This window comes from Lissotriton vulgaris, chromosome 2_1 (genome assembly GCF_964263255.1).
Source record: "Lissotriton vulgaris chromosome 2_1, aLisVul1.2, whole genome shotgun sequence".
Taxonomy (NCBI): domain Eukaryota; kingdom Metazoa; phylum Chordata; class Amphibia; order Caudata; family Salamandridae; genus Lissotriton; species Lissotriton vulgaris.
Genome location: NC_141687.1, coordinates 49,679,811 through 49,702,681, shown reverse-complemented (window position 1 = coordinate 49,702,681; position 22,871 = coordinate 49,679,811).

Here is a 22,871-nt window from a genome sequence, read left to right as displayed (position 1 = left end):
CCTTAACTTTCTCCAACCGTACATCCTCACTTTTACTCATCCTTACTTCTCTCCATCATTCCACTATCCCTACTTCTTTCATCCGCCGGGGATACTTATTTTAATCCATCCTTTTTTCCATCATTCCATCCTTCTTAACACCATTCTTCCCAACAAACCACATCATCCCCCATCCATCTCTACATCCACTCTCGAGCCACAAATTCATCCTTCCATTCACCCATTCATCTCTATTCATACATCTCTCCATCCACCTCTCCCTTCCTTTTTTCGTTTCTTTTGTGCTTTCTAGCAGCGTTTTTCCTACATCCCAAAGATCCATAATATTTTTCCCGCCAGTGTCTCTGATCAAAATCGAGATGAACGTAAACAACATCTTAAATATTTTGGGGAAGACTTATAAGAAACTTACGCTTCTCTGCATTTTAGTAGGGATGAGTCAGTTTAATTGCGTCAAGCAAAAATACTCTTGTGGCACCATGGATGCGTAGCATTTACAATGCAGCGCACGTAGCGTCACGCATCTGTTCGCGTAAAGGTAACGCATTCCTGAAGTCGTGTCGCAAGCACAACACAACTCCAGCAATGTTTATAAATGCCTGTACCTATTGTGCTGCGTCACTACGCAGTGGCATCATAGAAGTGACGCAGTGAAATCTGGCAGATATCATGTTGTCACTTTTTCGAGGCTTTGTTGCGTTGGAAAGCCCACCCTGCAAACATTATACCTGATGCAGGTATAATGTGGCGCAGGGGTTTACAAAGTGACATCCTGGCAACAGACTGTGTTGGTTTTATTTTTCTTCACCCCACTGCGGTTTTACTATATGGATGTTGGGATTACAGCGCCACACACTTGGGCAGTATTATGGATTTTGGGACTGCATATACCACAATGCACTGGAGGTATCTGGTGAATCTGGACGCGCCCACATGGGCGTAACATTACTAATAAAGAGCAGATGTCCTTTATCCGTTGTCAGCTGTTATCTTCTTACCCGCCGGGGCTCATGAACAAGAGCGCATAGCTTGAAATGCGTTGAGCCAAGATTTGAACGAAGGTGAACCACGTGACTGATGTGGCTTTTGTGTGTATGAGTTCGCACTCCGGGAGTGCCATCCTCACCAGGGCAACTTGTTTGGTGGCATATATATATATATTCACTGAAAAAACAAAGGCTCCCACCAGTGCCTTGCTGCATGGCCCCCAGACCTCACAGTGGCACCCCTCAAGGGCACTCTACATTGCGCAGCATTCCTTATCGAGGGACGGAAGAAATATGACCCCATTGCCCCATCCTGATGGAGCTGTACCAGCTGGGCTGGCAAACATCATCTACTAAACCAGCTGCATCATCTGCAAAGCCAAATCAACTGGCACCTGTGCCTGTCTGGCATCACAAGTTCATCATCTCCTTTGGCCTCACACGCCCGCAGCCAGGGCTCCATCAGACTGGAGATGAAGAAGTAAAAAAAAGATATAATGATAAGGCAGCAGACTGACTCCATGGTTGTGTAAATGATCTGGAATAAGGTCTCGGTATCAGGACCATCCCAACCCAGATCTATTTTAGGGAAGAGCTAAAGACGCATGCCTTTAAAGATCACTACATCATGCTGCAATACCAGTCCACCCCTCTCACCCTTGGGATCCAGCTCCCTCTTCCATAACACGCTCCCTTACCTCTGCAGTTCACCTTGTACAGCGCTGCTCCGCCGTTCAACTAGGTTTGTGCTGCACAATTTTCACATCCATCCATCCATCCATCCATCCTTCCATCCTTCCTTCCATCCATCCATCCATCCATCCATCCATCCATCCATCCATCCATCCATCCATCCATCCATCCATACATCCATACATTCATCCATCCATCCATACATCCATCCATACATCCATACATTCATCCATCCTTCCTTCCATCCATCCATCCATACATCCATACATTGCCAGCAGCTGTATATTCCACTGATTTGGACAGACCTTCAGGATGTTGGGAATGGTCAGAAGAGGGGATGTTTTCCCTGCTGTCCTCAGGGCAGCAGAGAGAGACATCGGTCACTGTTGGGCACCCACGTTCATCCACTCTGGGGCTTCCAGCAGCGAAGAATGGGCGGTAAGTCACCCAGGAGTCTGGGAGCAGAGAGTACAAGGCTGCAGCAGTGGAGTCACGCTCCCTCTATCGCGTGGTCTCCTTTATTTACTCTTCACTCGCTTTGTTGTTCATGAAGCTGGCGAATTGTTCACAAAATCCTGCAAAGGTGTGGTCCATTTGGCTGAACCTCTTCACATCCCCAGAGAACAAGATGTTGCGTCCATCAGCATTTGACAGGATCAGATCTGAACTCTGGTTCAGGAAGGTGGTCTGGGCACCAGGGGGGGCTGTTACCAGGGAGGTCTCATCTTCTTGCGTTGTTGATTCTGAAGCTCAGGTGTTCTCATGGATGTCTCGTTGTTGAGTTGTGTGTGAAGCCATCGAGGACCGCTGTCAAGAGTTCGTCCTCCACTTATGTTGTGCTGTCTTTCATGGTCATCACAAACTCTTTTTTTCGGAGTGATGACCTTGAAATAGACCTTTGACCTTGATCGTGGGGAAGGAGTCTTACAGCTTAGTTCGGCTCCTGAAGAGACCTTCATGCTGGCTGCACATCATCTCCAGATTGACACCCCACTGAAGAGCCTTGAGACGTCGCTGATGAGGAGGGTGGAAGGGTGCAGACTCCATGTCGGTGCATTGGGAGGTTGTACCAGTGGCTGATGGCTGGTGCTTCCTGTCTTCTATGTGCTGTCTAATTTAGTTGAATGTCTCCTTGAGATTGTTGGTAAGGGCACTGCACTTTTCCTTCTGGTGGCTGTTGAGGGGAATTAAGGCATTGTTGATGACCTTGAAGATGTCTCAGTTTCTTCATTAACACCTTTATTTAGGTTTTGCTTGCGGAAGTGAAAACAGCCCAAGAGAATGCGTCAAAACACAAAGGGCCAGATGTAGGTAAATATCATTTACCGATTCTAAAATACCGAATTTTACCGATTCGTTATTTTAGAATCTGTAAATGATATGTAGCTAATGATTCTGTAAATTTTACCGAATCGGTATTTCCCATTCATCCCTATAAGCCTCCAGGCTCATAGGAATGAATGGGAATTACCGAATCGGTAAATACCAATTTGGTAAAATGGGGAACGCATTCAAGGGTGGCAGGGTGTCACTTTGACACATTGTTGCACCCCTGAATAGTTCATAAGTGCACATGTGGCACACATACATGCCCTATGGGCATGTATGTCTGCCACATGGCACAGTTAAACAAGCATTTACAATGCAATGGTCTCGGCATTATTAAAGGTAGAGCTATTGGCATTGCTCATGACTTTTTTTTTTAAATCATAAATAAATGGCATTGTCATTTACATTGCCAATAGCTTAATCGTTAAATAAATGGCATTGTCATTTACAATGCCAATAGCTTAATCACTCGCAAATGCATGACCTATTGCATTTACACCCACACAGAGCCACACATACAAAGCCACCCACACACACATAGAGTCAATCAGTCAATCAATCAATGCATTTATATAGCGCACTACTCACCCGGAGGGTCTCAAGGCGCTAGGGGAGGGGGGGTCCGCTACTGCTCGAACAGCCAGGTCTTGAGCTGTTTCCTGAAGGCAAGGTGGTCCTGAGTCAGGCGGAGGTGGGTCGGGAGGGAGTTCCTGGTCTTGGTGGCCAGGTAGGCGAAGGACCTTCCTCCTGTGGTGGCTCTTCGGATACGGGGGACGGCGGCGAGGGCGTGGCTGGTCGATCGAAGCTGGCGTGTGGGAGCGTAGAAGTTGAGGCGGCTGTTGAGGTATGCTGGTCCTTTGTTGTGCAGGGCTTTGTGTGCGTGGGTGAGGAGACGGAAGGTGATTCTCTTGTTGACCGGGAGCCAGTGTAGATCTCTCAGGTGTCCGGAGATGTGGCTGCGTCGGGGGATGTCCAGAATGAGTCGTGCTGAGGCGTTCTGGATCCGCTGGAGTCTCTTCTGGAGTTTGGTGGTGGTTCCGGCGTAGAGGGAGTTGCCGTAGTCCAGACGGCTGGTGACGAGGGCCTGGGTGACCGTCTTCCTGGTCTCGGTGGGGATCCACCGGAAGATCTTACGTAGCATGCGCAGGATGTTGAAGCACGATGAGGAGACGGCGTTGACTTGTCTGGACATGGAGAGGGAGGAATCCAGGATGAAGCCCAGGTTGCGTGCGTGGTCTGTTGGTTTGGGTGTGCTGCCCAGGGCGGGGGGCCACCAGGAGTCGTCCCAGGCGGAGGGTGAGGATCCCAGGATGAGGACTTCCGTCTTGTCCGAGTTCAGTTTCAGGCGGCTGTTCGTCATCCACTTGGCTACCTCTTTCATCCCTTCATGCAGGTTGGCTCTGGCGGTGTTTGGGTCGTTGGTGAGGGAGAGGATCAGCTGGGTGTCGTCGGCGTAGGAGATGATGTTGAGGTTGTGTTTGCGTGCGATGGCCGCAAGGGGGCTCATGTAGACGTTGAAGAGGGTTGGGCTGAGCGAGGAGCCTTGAGGAACGCCGCAGATGACTTCGGTGGCTTCTGATCTAAACGGGGGGAGGCTGACTCTCTGTGTCCTTCCGGCGAGGAACGAGATGATCCATTCCAGTGCCTTCTCCTGGATTCCGACGTTGCTGAGGCGCTGCACTAGGGTGCAGTGGCAGACAGTGTCGAAGGCCGCGGAGAGGTCTAGGAGGATGAGGGCCGCTGTTTCTCCGTTGTCGAGCAGGGCTCGGATGTCATCGGTGGCTGTGATCAGGGCGGTCTCGGTGCTGTGGTTGGCCCGGAAGCCAGACTGCAAGATGTCGAGGGATCCGTTCGTCTCGAGGAAGGCGGCCAGCTGTTTGTTGACGGTCTTCTCGATGACTTTTGCGGGAAACGGGAGCAGCGAGATGGGGCGGTAGTTCTTGAGGTCGGAGGGGTCAGCTGATGGCTTCTTTAGTAGAGCGCTGAGTTCGGCGTGCTTCCAGCTCTCCGGGAAGGTGGCAGTGTCGAAGGAGGTGTTGACGATGTCCCGCAGGTGGGGTGCGATGACAGCGTCAGCCTTGTTGAAGACGTGGTGAGGGCAGGGGTCGGTGGGAGATCCGGAGTGGATGGAGTTCATCGTGCGGATGGTGTCTTTGGTGTTGATGGCGGTCCAGGCGCGGAGGGTGGTGGTGGGGGGCGGTGGTTCAGTCGTGGCGTGCGTCGGTTGGGTGCTGAAGCTGTTGTGTAAGTCCGCGATCTTGTTGTGGAAGTAGGAGGCGAGGGAGTTGCAGAGGTCTTGTGATGGGGTGATGTCATTGTTTCCGGCGTTGGGGTTGGAGAGCTCTTTGACGATGTCGAAGAGTTCCTTGCTGTTGTGTGCGTTGTTGTCCAGTCATTCCTTGAATGCAGACTTCTTGGTGGCGTGGATCAGTTGGTGGTGTTTTCGGGAGGCGAGCTTGAGGGCAGCCATGTTGTTCGGTGTTGGGTCTCTGCGCCAGGCTTTCTCAAGGTCTCGGCAGTTCTTCTTGGAGCTCTTGAGTTCGTCGGTGAACCATGGGGCTTTCTTGCTGCAGGGTCTGCTAGGCGGGGTCTTCAGAGGGGCGAGGTCGTCTGCGCAGTCGCTGATCCACTTTGCGAGGTTAGTGGCTGCCTGGCTTGGGTTTGTTGTGCTGGTGGGAGGGTTCATGCTCAGGGAAGTCGCGAGCTGGTCGGCTGTGATCTTGTTCCAGCTTCAGCGTGCGACCTGTTGCTGGTGGTGGTGGATCGTGGTCCTTCTGAAGCTGAAGTGGACACAGCTGTGGTCCGTCCAGTGGAGGCCGGTGGCATGGCTGAAGGTGATGTCCTTGCTGGATGAGAACACAGGGTCGAGTGTGTGTCCGGCGTAGTGGGTGGGGGTGGTCACCAGCTGCTTGAGACCGAGGTTTGCGAGGTTGTCCAGTAGGGTGGTGGTGTTGCGGTCGTTGTTGTTCTCCAGGTGGAAGTTGAGGTCCCCGAGGAGGATGTAGTCAGCGGAGAGGAGGGTGTGCGGGCTGATGAAGTCGGCGATGTCTTCGCTGAATTGTGTGCGTGGTCCCGGGGGTCTGTAGATGAGGGTGCCTCTGAAGGTGGTCTTGGGGTTGATGTGGATCTGGAAGTGCAGGTGTTTGGCGGGTGCGAGGGTGTCGTCGGAGTTGGTTGTGATGCGGATGGTGTTTCTGTGGATGATGGCGATGCCTCCTCCTGTCTGGTTGACGCGGTCCTTCCGGATGATCTTGTAGCCATCCGGGATGGCGATGTCGGGCGCTGAGGAAGCGTTCATCCAGATTTCCGTGAGGAAGGCGACGTCTGGGGCAGTGGTGTCGAGCAGGTTCCAGAGCTCGACGGCGTGTCTGTGGATGGAGCGGGTGTTGAGCAGGATGCACTTGAGGTGGTTGCTGCTGGTGCCCGGCTTGGTCGGAGCTGGTGTAGCGCAGGTCCGTATGCAGGTGAACTTGCAGGAAGGGCAGCAGAATGGTCCGTGGGTGCGTCTCGGGGTGGCCCGGTAGCAGCCCGGGAATCGACCGGCGTTGAGTGCGTAGAGTTCGGTGACGTCGTAGGTCCGGCGGGTGGTCTGGGGTCTGCGGGAATCAGGGGTCCTGGCACTGGGCGCGGTCCAGGCGCGGACGGGCGCAGACGGGCTTACCTTTGGCGCACCTTCGGCGCTCAGTCGGCGCTCCCGCTGCGCGCGTCCGCTGCACGGTCGCTCTAGGGGCGTCATAAGTAAGGAGCCGGGAGGGCGGGTCAGCTGGGTGGCGGGAGCGTGGGCGGCCAATGAGCGGGAGGTGGGCGGAGTCGGCGTAGGTCAGGGCGGGAAGGGGGACTGAGGACGGCTCAGCGGCGGCTGGAGCGTCCGGCGGCCGGGAGCGGTTTTCAAGGAAGGGGGAGGGCAGCAAAAGGGGGGGAAACGAGAGGCACAATAAAAACACAAGCACCACGAGTAAAAAGAAGAGCACAAGCAACACGAGTAAAAGAAGAGCACAGGCAACACGAGAAAAGGAAGAGCACAAGCAACACGAGTAAAAGAAGAGCACAAGCAACACGAGTAGAAGAAAAGCACAAGCAACAAGAGTAAAAGAAAGCACAAGCGACACGAGTAAAAGGAACCCAAGGAGGGGGAGAGACAAAGGCGGCAGCAGAGGCGGCGGCGAAGGCAACCACGAGGTAGCCGGGTGGGGAGGAAGCAGCGAGGCAGCAGAGCAGCTTGTCAGGGCAGCTCAGGAGGTCAGCGGGCAGGAGCAGCGGAGTGGGGGCGACCTCGCCTGGAACAGGCTCAGCGGTCGCTCACCCACACAGAGCCACCCACACAGAGTCATTCACATAGAGCCACCTACACAGAGCCACCCTCACACAGACAGAGCCACCCACACCCAGCACTTGAAGAGGATCAGAAATGCAATTTACAAAGCAAATAGGACTGGCTTGCAAATTCAATACCGACTCAAATACTTTTTTAAAGTCTGCTGCTGTGAAAAAAGGAACAAAAAATAGTTATTTCTGTAATCAGTGCATCTATAAAGGTAAATGATTTAATGCCAAGATTCATTGTATTATTCAAATGTAAAATATTCCCTCGTGCATTGCAATGCAAGCGCTGCATAGGAGGCGGAATGATATATCAAACAGCCACATAGCATGAAAATACTGGAAAGAACTCCTCTGGACGGAGCCAACTCCATCCCCATTTGCATTCCAAATAATTGGTAACAAAAGGTCTCCAGTGAGCTGCATCATCAAGCCAGACCTAGACAAGCATTGGCAAAGCGGGCCAGTCTAACATTGGCTGCCAGCCTTGTGCTTTTAATTATTTGTTATGTTCCATTATTGTTCTTGTAAAACTTTATTGTTGGGTGAGGTGGGGGCATTTGCCCTTATTAAAAAAAAAAATATTTAAAAAAAATGGCTTAACGCAAAGCAGTTTGTCTCAAAAAACACACACTGCCATATTGCCCCTGGCACGAAGAAAAGTACCCCGTCACTCAAAGCGAAGTTATCCAATGCCTGGAGTGGGCTGACCCATTGCCCCGTGCTGTAGTGGGCGGAACAAAAATGTAAATGACACAAAAACAGGCCAATGGATGAAGATAGCAGGTCACAAGTCCCTTTAAATTACTTACGTTTGGTAAGTTCATGTGGTATGGCTACCGCCAGACCTAAAACGGATCACAAAGGTAAATAGAAGAGCCAGGGTGCCTTGAGAGAGGGGGTTTCGGTGAGGGTTAAGAGAAGGGGGGGTGAAGAGTGCACTGCACCTGTCGGGAAGACAGAGTGCCAGAAAGGCAGACTGACATACGAGAGATGCTTCGTCGTCAAACAAGAGGGAGTGTGATCAATTGATCGAACGGGCACCAATTACCACCTCAAAAGGGGGGTGGAAGGTCCAGTTCCAGCGTGTGCCCGTGTGTAGAGTACTCAAACAACAAGCGGGGTTGCTGAACTGTTCCTGGTAAGAAAGGAGACTGGCTGTACCGAAGGTGTATGTTAACACCCTTGGGCATCCATTAAATTGGACATGTTTGCCTCACACACCCCGAGGGATGTCATGCTTCATCATCGGCGGTTGCTCCTCGTCGGGGAGGCGGTGCAATCCCCGACGGGCTCACCTCAAGGAGGGGCTCTTTAGCGGAGATCTTTTTGTCCAGCTGCCTGTTGATGAAGTGTGGGTATGTGGGCCAGGGCAATAGTATCCTGCAATGGAAGGGTAAGGTTTAAAATATAGTAGAGGGTCCCGGAAAAAACTTTATTCTGGAGGTCCTCCTACTATCGTTAAAAGAGTGTAGTTTAGTTTGTTGGGTCACGGAGAGTTACGTGCCGTGTTGCAAACTAGACTAATGTGAAGGTCGGTCAACATGTTTCTCGCTTGGGGATTTCCCGCGATTCTTCAGGACCTGGTGAAAGTGTGGGTGGGGGGTTAAAACAGGGACATGCTAGTGTCATGAGCCTTGTGTGCTTTACCTCAGGGAAATCCTGTGCCTAAAGGTCTTGGACTAATAGCCACCTGAGTTATCGGCGGGTCGGTGGTGATGGGTAGGTGACTCAGCACGGACACGGATAACTTGAGCCTAAACTATAGGCAACTTCTGTTGTACCGACCCGCCGATAACTCAGGTGGCTATTAGTCCAAGACCTTTAGGCACAGGATTTCCCTGAGGTAAAGCACACAAGGCTCATGACACTAGCATGTCCCTGTTTTAACCCCCCACCCACACTTTCACCAGGTCCTGAAGAATCGCGGGAAATCCCCAAGCGAGAAACATGTTGACCGACCTTCACATTAGTCTAGTTTGCAACACGGCACGTAACTCTCCGTGACCCAACAAACTAAACTACACTCTTTTAACGATAGTAGGAGGACCTCCAGAATAAAGTTTTTTCCGGGACCCTCTACTATATTTTAAACCTCACCCTTCCATTGCAGGATACTATTGCCCTGGCCCACATACCCACACTTCATCAACAGGCAGCTGGACAAAAAGATCTCCGCTAAAGAGCCCCTCCTTGAGGTGAGCCCGTCGGGGATTGCACCGCCTCCCCGACGAGGAGCAACCGCCGATGATGAAGCATGACATCCCTCGGGGTGTGTGAGGCAAACATGTCCAATTTAATGGATGCCCAAGGGTGTTAACATACACCTTCGGTACAGCCAGTCTCCTTTCTTACCAGGAACAGTTCAGCGACCCCGCTTGTTGTTTGAATACGAGAGATGCTGACACACAGCGAGTGACTAACAAGCAAAAACACAAGCTGGCCAAAGATGCAGACATGCACAGTACAACAGTCAGGAGGCAAGAGAGACTGACACAAAGGACAGACATACATACATACATACATACAGAGGCTGATGAGCAATACAAGCAGACAGACAGCATTAGACAAATACAGAGTGACTCAAGAGGGACAGGCTGACAACGCCAGAGAGACAGAGGCTGATGCGCACACAAACGGACAGGCCAACAACACTGCACAAGACAAGAGACAGGGGCGAACAACACAGCAGAGAAACGAACTGACAAACCAAAGCAGACAGACTGGTGATACAGGAGAGGCAATCTCTGACGAGATACAACGGGTGACAACACAGACTCACAGACCAATCACAGACTGACAAAACAGCAGACGCACCTGACACCCACAGGATAATATCACAGACTGACAACACAGAAAGGAAAGGCCTGTCAACACAGGAGGGACAAAGGCTGACAGAGGCACCTTCACAGACTGACAACACGAGATAGACTCTGACAGCAAAACACAGACCGAACACAACACACACAGACTGAAATGACAGACAGGAACATACTGGAAGCACACACATGGACTGACAACACTGCTGCCTCCTACCTCACAGTCCAAGTACCTCAGTGCCGTGATGCTGACTTATAAATCCAAAGCAACAACCCATAACAATGACCCTGACTGCCAACACACCCCGTACACTGACAGGCTCCAGTGGGCCAGGGTTCACAGGCCCAGGGGCATCAGTTTCCACAGCAGCAATGCCTTGAGGAGCTGCTGAGCCCATGGAGGGTGGAAACATAGCATACACATGGCACACACATGACACACAGCTGGACTCACCCACTCCGGAGGAAGGCACGGCCGGCCTGCGGGGCTCCGGGTGCCGATGCCCATCCCAGAATGCAACGCTCAGGTGGCGGGAGAGCCGGAGGTTCCTGAAGTGTCACAGATGACACGCGGGCAGCTGCGGAGGATGAGTGTTCCACATAATTAAGAGCGGGTCGTTCTCAAAGAAGGGACACAAGCGCTACCTGCGTTCATCACAAAACCCCCTATCATGCCTCGCTCAAGTTGATGCTAAATGCGCTGCAGTGAGGCGCATTTTCCTGAAAAACAGAGATTAGTGACAGGATGCCGATGGTCCGTGGTGACATAGGTACGTGTATGAAGGTCAGGGTCTATAGATTCTAGTCACGAATTAATCATGGTCCGTGGTGATCGGTGATGTTAATGAGAATAACTGTTTCCCTGGCAGGTGGGCTCGGAGGAGTGCCACAGAGGCTGCTCCGGATGTAAACATTCTGAATGATAATTTCAAGGGCTGTTTCATTAGTAGAGGGATCCAGGCAGCGCGAGCCGAGTCCCTCAGTGTGGGATGTCAGCTCGTGTTTGATCGTCTGCTTCACAGGAGAGGAAGATACCTGAGGCTGCTTACGGGAAGCCAGACTTTACACGGGCAGCGGGGGCCTTAAAGAGTCCTTAGTGCTACTGCCTTCGGCTACAGCCTTGAGGTAAACAAAAGCCCCAACCCTCACCCACCCACGAGGCCTCCGTTGGCTCTAGCCCCCTCTCCCACCCACCCCCGAGGTCTCCCTTGGCTCCGGCATCGAGTTCCAGCCCTGGCCAGCGTCTTCAAAGCCACCTCCGACCTACCCTCTGGTTGCAATATTCCTTCACCACACAGATAAGGCGGGGGGGTGTAACAGCCGTTCCTAGAATGGCGAATGCCTTCCTGAGCCCAGATCACAAACGACAACTCCTACGGGAGATGGATTCTATAGTGCAGAAGGCCAAGGAGAGGCAACGGCGGAGCCCGTTCGCAGAGGCTTCCAGGAACCCGCCCAGGCACAGATACTGAGTGGGCGGCAGCAGAGGCGACGGCGCAGCGCTCCGTGCAGCTGCCAAGGAAACACGGGGACGCCTTTAGAAACATGTCGCTCAAAAGCAGCCGAACCATGCCCTATTGTGCTACTTCACCAGTTTCTTAAACAAGGGACGCACAACAACAGCAGACACGCAGCATTTAGTAACAAGATGGCGGATGCCAAGGTCCGAAAATTTCGAATTCGGGGGAGTGTTTTTTGCGCTTTGAGTGACAGATGACGTCACAGGGCTAAAGAACGCAAAAAATACACCCCGAATCCGAAAGAGACGGGGCTTTATTGGAGTGACCCCCTTCTCCTCCAATGGCTGGCCTCCGTTTAGGAAGCCAGCCAATGGAGGAGAGACAAAAAGAGAGGCGGGATAAAGCAGCCACTCTAAGAAACAATAATTCTCCGGACTTCCGGCTTGGCCTACGGCCAAGCCTACGGTCCCTCGACCTAAAAAGCACAACATTGCTTTTTTAATGGTTTTCGTTATTTACCACCAACTTGTAGTTGGTGGTAAATAACGAATCCTTACAAGTGAAAAGCACTCACTTTAGTGCCTCCTGCATTATGGAGTCGGTAATTTACCGAATCGGTATTTAAGAATTCGGTAATTTACCGATTTCTTAAATTACAGATTCGGTAAATTACCAAATCCTTAAATTAGGCCCCTACATCTCAAATGCCTAACCGTCGGTAACGGACAATATTCGGTAATTTCGGCCGTTACCGGCCAGTATTAGGCTTCCTACATCTGGCCTTAAGTGTTGTAAGGGATTACAGTCAACAGGATGTACCACTTCGGTAGCAGCAAGTTCTGAAAAGTATCAAGCATGAGAGATAGCGCTAGATAGACGAAATATAGCTCATTATCGTTAGTCGCAATGTCAAATGAGAACTGCACCCCACAGAGAGGATACTTGTGTTTTATGTCAGGCATGCGCAAAGCTTCATCGGGTCAAAGAGGATCGTCTTCAAGGTCAACCTCTCCAGCCAACATCAGACACTGAGTAGTCGTGACTAGGGTCTTACTCCTAACTCAGCCTGTAAGGGGGGGTTCACGGTCTGAGTCATTCTTGAAGGGCTGCCATGTTACCCCGTTTCAGAAACAACCCTTGGGACAAGGCAAACGTGGAAAGGGGAGCAAAGATTTTTAGAGTGTAAACAACTGGAAGATTTTGTGCAACGTTGAGAAAGGTCTATGTCAAATATAACATCTTCGCCAACCTTGCAAAGTTTTACACTGCGCTTCTTCAGTGTGTAAATTGTGACTTTTGCTACAGTCTGTATCGCACTTGTACTTGTGCAAAAGACATAGTTTGCACAAAACAGCACTCTCTGCTGTGCAACGCCACTGTGCAGAGATATTCCCCTCACAGGCAAAGCTGCAGATACAAATTCTGAAACTTTTGCCATTTTGCAAAGAAATCTTTGCAAAATGCAAACTTGTTTAGAAAACTTCTGCATCATTTTCCAGCTCAGATTATTTTGAATGCAATGAAAATGATATTGCTTTGTAGTGAAAATGATCTCGTAATGTAGAAAAAAAGTTAGTCTCGAGCAAAGAAAACTTTTCAAAAGTTGTGAAGGGCAAAAGTCAAGAATTTTGTAAAAATGCCAACCTCTCTGCCACCTTTAAGAAGTGAGCCCCATTGTACACGGAGGACACAGGGTTGTACTCAACATGTACATGATTGTTGTGTATCACACCACGATGGAGGTGTGTTCCCAAGCTCCCACTCTTTCCTTATCGCCGGCCATTGCACTGCTTCTCCTGCTGGCTTCAGCTGCCAACGAAGGGCGCAGTGATATAAACCGCTTCAGAGACAAAGCACTGAAAGATGAAGCGCTTTAAGGAGATACAGCACTTAGAAGACACAGTCTCCAAGGCGTGAATGATTCACGAGAAGTCTGGACATCACCAAGCTTGAAATCAAGAAGTTCTAATGTTAAAGGGCAGAGGGCGGGAGTTCACGGCGCAGGCCCCCCTGCTCCGTGGGGGGGGTATGGCGGGGCAGACCGGTGGAGGCCTGTTGTCTCACCGAGGACATATGCAGGCAGCGTAGAGTGAGTTCAGGGTGGGGAGGGGTCGCTGACTACGCTGTCGGAGATAAGCCACTTCGTAGACGGAAGTGCCCCTTGGGCCTTACACTTCATCCCTTGAGCACTTCGCCTACACTTTGTTACAGGAAAGATTTTCTGTGGATAAACCACTCACACTTAAGATCGCTCTCAATACAAGAACCTGCGCAGACGAAGCCCCTCAATGGAAACCTGCGTCACGGATAAAGCGGTTGAATCTCACAGATAACCCCCTGAAGCAGACAGAGGACACTTCACTTGTACAGCGCTTCAGGAATAAAGCAGTCACCGATAGGTGTAATGTTGGTATTCTCCCCCACAGGACACTCAGACACATGTAGGTGCACAGAACTCCGTTTATTATCCTTTTCATGCAGGATACAAGCTAAGGGCGCCGAGCGTCTAACTATGTTAAGCTCCGGTCGCCAACTGCCGTTTCCTAACCTTCGCGCCTTTACTTTTCTTCTTCTGCGCATGCGCGCCTATCCCGCTCTAGCCTACGGCGTAACGCGTCATCACGTGTACGCCGGTAGACTAGAGCGCACACCACATATCTCCCCCCTTTACCAAACACAAAGATATAACATTCCCCCCAACGGTAAGTGTCCTCCAACTGTGAACATAGTCTATGTGGGGCGCCCAGGGGGGCCGGCACCAAGCTAGTGTCCGTCCATCACAAAGTCACTATAACGAGAGGGCACTACAACTGCCCTTCCGCTGCGGGTGTGTCTTACCGGCATGTTCTCTCTCGCCTCTGTCTCTCCTTGGGACACCCCAGCTTCTCTCACGTCTGTTCCCTGCTCCGCATTCGCTTGTATTCCTCCTCCGTCAGTCGGCCTGGCTCTCAGGACAACTTCTTCATTGTCCTCACCTGCACCTTCCCCTTGGTTGTCTGTGCCGACCTCAGAAAGAGGTCTATCCTCCTGGTGATCCATGCATCTTTCGACTTCCTCGGCCTTGGGCCAGACTAGTATTTTGTTGACTCTGGCCATGCGATCTTGCGACCAGACCTTGCCATCACTGAGGAGAGCCGCCCTGCCACGCACCTCCTTGACTTGTAGCGGCTGGCTGAATTTGCTTTCGCCCTTCTTTTGTAGGGTGGGGAGTTTGATCCTAACCCACTCCCCTTCTTCCAGAGCCGTTTCCTTCGTGCTGCGTCGCTTGTTATAGTGTGCTGCATAGATCTTCTGGGCCTTCTCCAGATTGTGTTGCACCACGGCTGGGGACCACTTGCTGGTGATGGTCTTCTCCCTCCATGCCACGTTGTCCCGGGTGAAGGGATGCCGTCCTCTTAACACTTGGAACGGACTATACCCCACTACTGAGGGCGTTATCCGGTAGGCCCATATCATGTTCATCATTTCCACCTCCCAGTCCTTTCCTTGCGATATGGCTGCCTGGATGGAGCCCATGATCACTCTATTGAACCTTTCGACCTGGCCGTTGCAAGCTGGATGGTATACGGCAGTGTGTCTCACCTCGATCCCGTTCCTCTTCATGTATCTCCCCCACTTGTCCGACACAAATTGCGGTCCATTGTCGCTGAGGATTGTTTTGGGTATTCCCTCTCTGAGGAACACCCCGGTTAGGAACTTCAAGATCGTGTCTGTGTCCATCGACTCTTGTATGTCTGCTTCTGGCCACTTAGAATACTTGTCTATTAACACACAGATGTACTTATTCACGCCTCTACTGTCCAGGATGGGCCCCAGGATATCTATGGCCACATCCTCCCAGGGGCCATGCGGGGTGTCGAACTTCCCCAGTGCAGGTCGGAGTGGGCGGAGCACTTTGTCCGCTCCTTGGCACTGTCCGCACTCCCGCACTTGTCTCTCGATGTGGGCATCCATTCCTGGCCACCAATACATCTGTTTGACCAACGCCTTGGTTTTCACTATGCCCAGATGCCCCTCGTGGAGCACTTTCAGCAGTCGGGGTATCAGAGTCACTGGGGGCACCACTCTCTCTCCTCTGTACAAGAAGATCCCCGAGTCACTCAGGGACAATTCTTCTCTCATCTCATAGAAACGTCGGACACCCTCCGTTAGCTTCTTCTTGTCCGGCCACCCCAACGTGAGATGTTTCTTTACTTCCATCTTCTCCTCATCGAGCTCGTAAGCCGCCTGCCATTCCTGCGCACTGATGGATGACTCATGATCCTCCATGCGGGCGACCATCTCCTCTGTGTCCGGAGTCTCTCCCGGCGCCTCTTCCATGGCCGATGCCCGGCTGAGGTAATCAGCTACCCTGTTCTGCGTACCTGGAAGGTATTCTACATCGTATGTATAGTCTAGCAACTTCAGGGTCATTTTTGCTATTCTCGGGGTGGCTGTGTCATGACCTGATGACGTCAATACTTTGATAAGTGGCTTGTGATCCGTCTGGAGCCTGAATCTCGTGCCCCATATGAACTGACGAAATTTGCTCAACGCCCACGTGACCGCCAGCATCTCCTTTTCAATTACGCTGTACCTTCGTTCCGTCGGGGACAGCGCCCGGGATGCGAAACTGATGGTTTCTTTTGTTCCGTCCTCCCTTTCCTGCGCCAAGACAGCCCCCAAGCCCTTGTCGCTTGCGTCTGTTGTTACCATAGTCTTGCCTGTGGGGACATACCCCTGCAGTGGGATGGCATGGCTGATACAGTCTTTAATGGACTCAAATTCGGACTGGGCCTCCTTATCCCATTCGAATTTTGTATTGTGCCTGGTTAGTTGTCTCATCCTGTGCGTTCTCGTGGCAAAATGTCTGACAAACTTGCTGTAATACTCGGCCATTCCCAGGAATGACCGCACTTCCTCTTTGGTAGTTGGGGCTTTGGCGTCCTTTATTGCCTTCACATTTTGCTCCTTCGGCGAGATGCCATGCGTTCCTATCTCGTGCCCTAGGTAGGTCACTGAGCGAGACCCGATTCTGCACTTGCTCCATTCCGCCGTCATTCCTTTGCCTTGCAGCACTCCCAGCACTTGATGTAGTTTCTTGTCGTGATCGCCTTTGTCGGAGCCCATCACTAGGATGTCGTCTTGGAAGTATTGCACTCCCGAGATGTCCTTAAACAACCTGTGCATCAACTTCTGGAAAACGGCCGCAGCGGATGCCAGGCCGAAGGGCATTCTCCTGAATTGGTAGCATCCAAAGGGCGTTATGAAAGCTGTGTACTTCCTGCTCGACGGGTGGAGTTCTATCTGGTAGTATGCAGACGTGAGGTCTATGGTGGAAAAATGGGTAATGCCTTTCGTCCTTGCTAGCATCTCCTCTATTCTGGGGAGCGGGAACCTCTCCACTATGAGGTTTTTGTTGAGCTCCCTCAGGTCCACACAGAGCCGGACCTTACCATTGGGCTTTTTAACCACTACCAAGGGCGATAGCCATTCCGCACTGTCCACTGGCTCGATGATATCCAGCTCTTCCAACTTCCGTAGTTCCTGGCGCACTGCCTCACTCGTGGATATCGGTATGTTCCGGACCTTATGCACTACTGGTACTGCTCCCTCCTTAAGGACCATTTTATGCACGAATTTGTCCAGTTTTCCAACCGTGCCCTCAAAAACTTTGGGGTATGCTGCTTTCCAGTCTTCCTCCCTCGAGAGGGGCCATTCGTCTGTTAGCAGGATCTGTTCTTTCCCTCCAGGATTGAGAATGATGCCGAGAGCACCTGCGTCTCTCCATCCTAGGACGGATGGGCCCTTTTCCGCTACATACAGGGTGCACGTGGCTGACCGTCCTCTGAATTCGAACTCCAAGTCCCTGCATCCTACCAGTGGAATGGAATCCTCCGTATACGAGATGGGTCTGATGTCCGGCGGCTCCAGGTCGGGTCCTAAGACTGGCGCGAAATCCTCTTCCCATATCGATCTTTGCACTATGGTCCAGGGGGACCCAGAATCCACGGCCACATATACTTTGATGCCCCCGATGCGCATGTCGGTGCGGGGCTTATCCCTTCGCTTCCCGGATACGTCCAGCACTTGATCCTCTATGCATAGCACCAGGTCATCTTCTTCCTGGTCGTCTTCTTCACTTACGTTGGCCGTGGCCGCGTCGATGCACTTGACCGTGGACTTCGTTCCTTTCTTTCGGCAGACCTTTTCAAAGTGACCGGTCAACCCGCAGAATGAGCACCTGGCGCGAAACGCGGGGCAACGCCTGTCCTGGGCCGCGTGCGCTGCACTGCCACATCTGTAGCACGCAAATTTCGTTCCCTGGCTGGGGCGAGGCATCTGCTTCCCAGACCCTCTTGTGTCCTTCTTCGGGTCTCCGTAGGTGCTTTTGGGCTTGCTGGATTGCGGCGCCTCATCAATCTTGTTGATCATCTGTCTCGGCCCACTTTCTCTTTTTGCCGCGTCTGCGCCTCTCTTCGACATTTCCGCCTTCTTGACCATCGCCACGACTTCTTTCAGGGTTGTTTCATTCATCGCCCATAGCTTGTCTTGGACTGCTCTGCTGGTGGTGTGCATCACTATTTGGTCTTTGATGTATTCATCCTGCAGGTTCCCATACCTACACGTGATTGCTAGCCGGCGGAGAGCTGCCACATAGTCATCAATGGATTCTCCTGCCTCTTGTTTTCTCTGTTGGAAGTTATAGCGGTCTATCGAGACGCAAACTGCTGGGCGGTAATGGCTGTCCAGGTCGTCCAGTGCGTTCACAAAGACGTCCGTCTCCGCCGCACCCCTCTCTTTGGGCACCAGGTTCTTAAACACCCTGACCCCTTCTGGGCCTAAGTTGTGGAGCAACAGCCTCTTTTTTCTTTCCGGCTTGTATTCCCCTTCGCTCTCATCTTCCAGGGCTTCAATGTAATTGAGGAAATATTCCTTCCAGTCTTCCCATTTTAGTTGGGGTTCACCTGGCCTGGTTAGGAACGGGACTGGTGCCGTTAGGGCTGACGCCTGATTCGCCATTCTGGCTTCGCCTCTAGGTCCTCCTTCCTGGGCCCTTTGGGTAGGTTCACCGGACGCTCCTGCGCTCTCTGCCGTGTCACCTTGACCCCTTGGGCTACCTGGGGTATTGTCCCTCGTAGTGTGCGCTGTCTGCGCTGTCCTCCCCCCTTCCTCTGGCTTGGGGGTGTCTCCCTTGGTTGCCAGGTTGCTGCCTGGGGGTTCCTGGGGTCCTGGGCCACACTAACCTGGCTTGTGAGGTTGGTGTTTTGTTCCTGGCCGTGCTGCTGCGCTGCTGCCACGCCCTTGCTCTTCCTTGCAGGTCCTGTGCCTTCACTGGCTCGTGGGTGTGGGCTGTGGGGGGTTTTAATTTCCTTGCCGTCGTCCCTGCACTAAGCATGGGCGGAAAATCCGTTTCGCTCGCGGATTTTGCGGATTTTCGGGAAATTCGCAATCCGCGAGATTCGCGAATCTCCCGCAAAATCCGCAAATCCGCGAGCAGCGGATTTTGCTCGCACTGCTCGCACTGTTCGCGTGAGTTCGCGCCCCGCGAATAAGTGCAAAATTGCAGAAATACGATTTTAGCAAACTGAAAGTAACTACTTACCAGGTTCAAAAGTTCAGGCTCATCATAGTAGCCATTTCCTGTAGTGCTTGCTGAGGGGCCCCTCCAGAGTTCAGTTGCCAGTTGCAACTATTATGTGACCCTGCTCTGAACCTCAGAATAGTTACACATATGCCACAAAGGTCCTGAATTACAGCTAAGGGAGACAAACAGGAGCCAGGCTGGCAGTTCAAATCCATTAATCAGCCCCTAATTCATTATTGTCAGTTGGGGCAGGGCAGGTGTTGTAACTAATTTTGCAACAATGAAAGCACTTAGCAAGTGCAAAAGTTCACTAATCAGGAAGCACTAAGGAAGCAGGTGCCAGCTAAAAAAATATTCTGTGACACATTAATCAGCCCCAAATTAATTCAGGTCACTTGAGGCAGGGAAGGTGTGCTTGCGTTGCCACAATAATGTACACTGACTGGACAACCAGAGGGTGCTGTGATGAAACAGAGGGTGGCATGGGTGGGCCAGAGGGTGGCATGAGTAGTCAGAGAGTGGCAGTGGTGACAGAGAGTGGCAGTGATGAAGAAGAGTGTCCCAAACAGGCTGGACACGTAGAAACAACAAGTTCGCGAAACTTGCGACCCGACAGGTAAGTTCGCAATTTGCGACATTGTACAAAACCCTCGCGAACTGGCAGAAACCCGCGCAAACACACAAAAAAAAAATCCGCAAATTCGCGAACGCGAGATTCGCAAAATTCGCCCATGCCTGCCCTGCACCTGGTGGTGTCTGGATCTCAGCCTCGTCGCCACTGTAATGTTGGTATTCTCCCCCACAGGACACTCAGACACATGTAGGTGTACAGAACTCCGTTTATTATCCTTTTCATGCAGGATACAAGCTAAGGGCGCCGAGCGTCTAACTATGTTAAGCTCCGGTCGCCAACTGCCGTTTCCTAACCTTCGCGCCTTTACTTTTCTTCTTCTGCGCATGCGCGCCTATCCCGCTCTAGCCTACGGCGTAACGCGTCATCACGTGTACGCCGGTAGACTAGAGCGCACACCACAATAGGGAGTTCAGCGGGAACCGCAGCAGCGGCCGGACCCCAGAGCTGGAGCTGAGGAGGGAGGGGGCATGAGGAGAGGGCCAGGGCCGGACTGGCCAGAGCGGCACTGGGCAATCCCCCGGTGCGCCGCATGGGTGGGGGCCAGTTTGGGGCCCCTGGCGGCCGGACACCAGAGCTGGTGCTGAGGAGGGAGGGGGCATGAGGAGAGGACCACCCTCAGGGGGGATTTTGTTTGTAAATGAAGGGACCCCTTCTTGCGCAAAAACAATCATTCATGGCGTGTGCTCCATCTATGGTCGCTGCACACATGGAAAGAGCAAAAAACGAGGAGAAATAAACGATTTCCTCCTCATTGCACCACTCTAACGCCTATTTTTCAAAGTTGTTCACCTTTTGCGTGGCCTCAGGTTTACAGATTTTTGTAAATCTGGGGCAGCGTCAAAAACGCAATGGTTATTGCGTGCGAACGCCCACAGCAACAGCTGTTGCACGGCCCTTTGCTGCAGGAAACGGAGGCAACGAGGGCCATATTTACAAGGCAGCATTAAGCCAAGCAATGTAAATATAAAGCAGGGCATTGCACCACAAGACCACCGGAAAAAGTGCCGCTCTGATGATGCAATGCCCTTGTAAATATGCCCCTGAGTTTTTGCCGACCTACGCAAGGACTACGCAAAACGTGAATGGGGGTGTGGTGAATATATCAAGGTGGAATGACAGGGCAATAATTCCCCACTAGATGGTGTCACACTGCAAGAAAGACTGGACTAAAGCCTGTAATACTACATGGCTGGGAGCACCCTAATGGCAAAAACCCACACCGTCCTTAATGTGTGCATTGTCGTAACTTACTATTTATTTGGTATTTATTTATTTATTTATTAAGTTTATATAGCGTGACAGCTACCCAAGAGGGTTTCCCGGCGCTGAAAGACAAGTAAGCAAAAAAACAGTCCTGAAAAAGTTATTGGTCAAAAAGCCAGTTTTTAACGGCTCTACGGAAGCGTATATGGCAGTTCTCTATCCGCATGTCCAAGGGAAGCGAGTTCCAGAGTCTGGGTCCCAGCGTGGCAAAAGAGCCACCACCCATTTCCGAAAGTCGAAACTTCGGTATACAAAATAAGTGATGAGACGAGGAGCGGAGTAAGTGGGTAGGGGTATAGGGTGTGGTCAAAGCCTGCAAAAACAGGGGGGTAACTCCAGTCTTAATCTTGTGCATAAAGCACAGTGCCTTGAATTTTACGCGACTATCAAAACAAAGCCAATGGAGCTCCCTCAGGCGTTCAGTGACATGATCTTGTTTCCGACAACCACATAGAAGCCGGGCAGCAGCATTTTGGACAAATTGGAGAGGGCGTGTGACCGCCTTGGTAGACCCCAGGTAGAGCACGTTGCCGTAGTCCAGCCTAGAGGTCACCAAGGCACTCACCACGGATCTCTGGGTGTTGGGAGGTAGTATCCAAAAGAATTTTCTCAGCCACCGTAAGATGGTAAAACAGGTGGCTGCTACTTTGTTGCCCTGATCTTTCATGGATAAACCCCTGTCAATAATCACCCCAAGATTACGCACTCGTTGTATTCACCTACATTTAGCTACTAATGTACAACATGTGTGTATGGTAATACTAACACTTTGTAGAGTGTATACAAACCAAGCACTGTGCTCACACATGTTTCATTTCTTTGTTGCAGTTTTATAGGGTAAACTAGACCCGAAGGTATCAGAGCGCTTTACATGAGCCCCAGTTGCATTACAGACAGGCACATTCATTTTTAGGCACTGGGAGATTAAGAGATTTACCCAGAATCACAGGATGTTTGAGCCTCCCACCAGACTCGAACCTAGTTCCCCAGCTTCAAGGTCGGCCGCCCTAGCTATTAAGCCACACCCTCTACAAAAACTGTAAGGAAATAGTACTCTGCCAATGCCCCTTTCCCCACTTGTTGCCCCATTTGGACTACTACAAGCTGCTTTTCAACTCTGACAGAGCACTGAAACCTGCTAACCAGGCCCCAGGGGCAGTGTTCTCTCCCTAAAACTGTAATCCTACATTTCAAAAAAACTTTACTGGCTTGTAAGACCTTAGTATATGGTACCACGGGTACCCAGGGCACAGGCGATAAAAGGGTCCCCAGGGCTGCGGCGTGGTCTAATGCCACCCTAAGTGACCCAAGTCCATAATTGGCAGCAGGACTGCCAGCGAGACTACAGGAGCAGTGCAAACTGCTCGAACTCGCCTGTGCACTCACCATGTGTGGCAAAGTCAATATACTGTCTTTAAGATATGTCAGACACCCCTCATCTCCAAAGGCAGGGTGCAATATATTTAAGCAAAGCATATTATAAGTGCAAGCCTATATCTCCCTACAGTTGTCGGGCGATCAGCAGGCTCCAGGCAGAAACCAGCTCCTCAGAAGTGTAGACAGTGACCCCCTCTGTTCCCACGACACCACCCACTCTACGGTTATAGAACACACACAGAGCGAGCGGTGACGCCAGAAAAGAGAGAGACCTAGAACCCTTAGGTCTCCTAGTTCGAAGACAGGGTACACAGAAGTTTTATGCGAAGAGGAAGTCGCAGTCTGCAAGGGAGAGAAGAAAACATACATAAAACAGGTTACTAGTAATCTACAAAAAAGGGGATAAGAAATAACTAACCTATG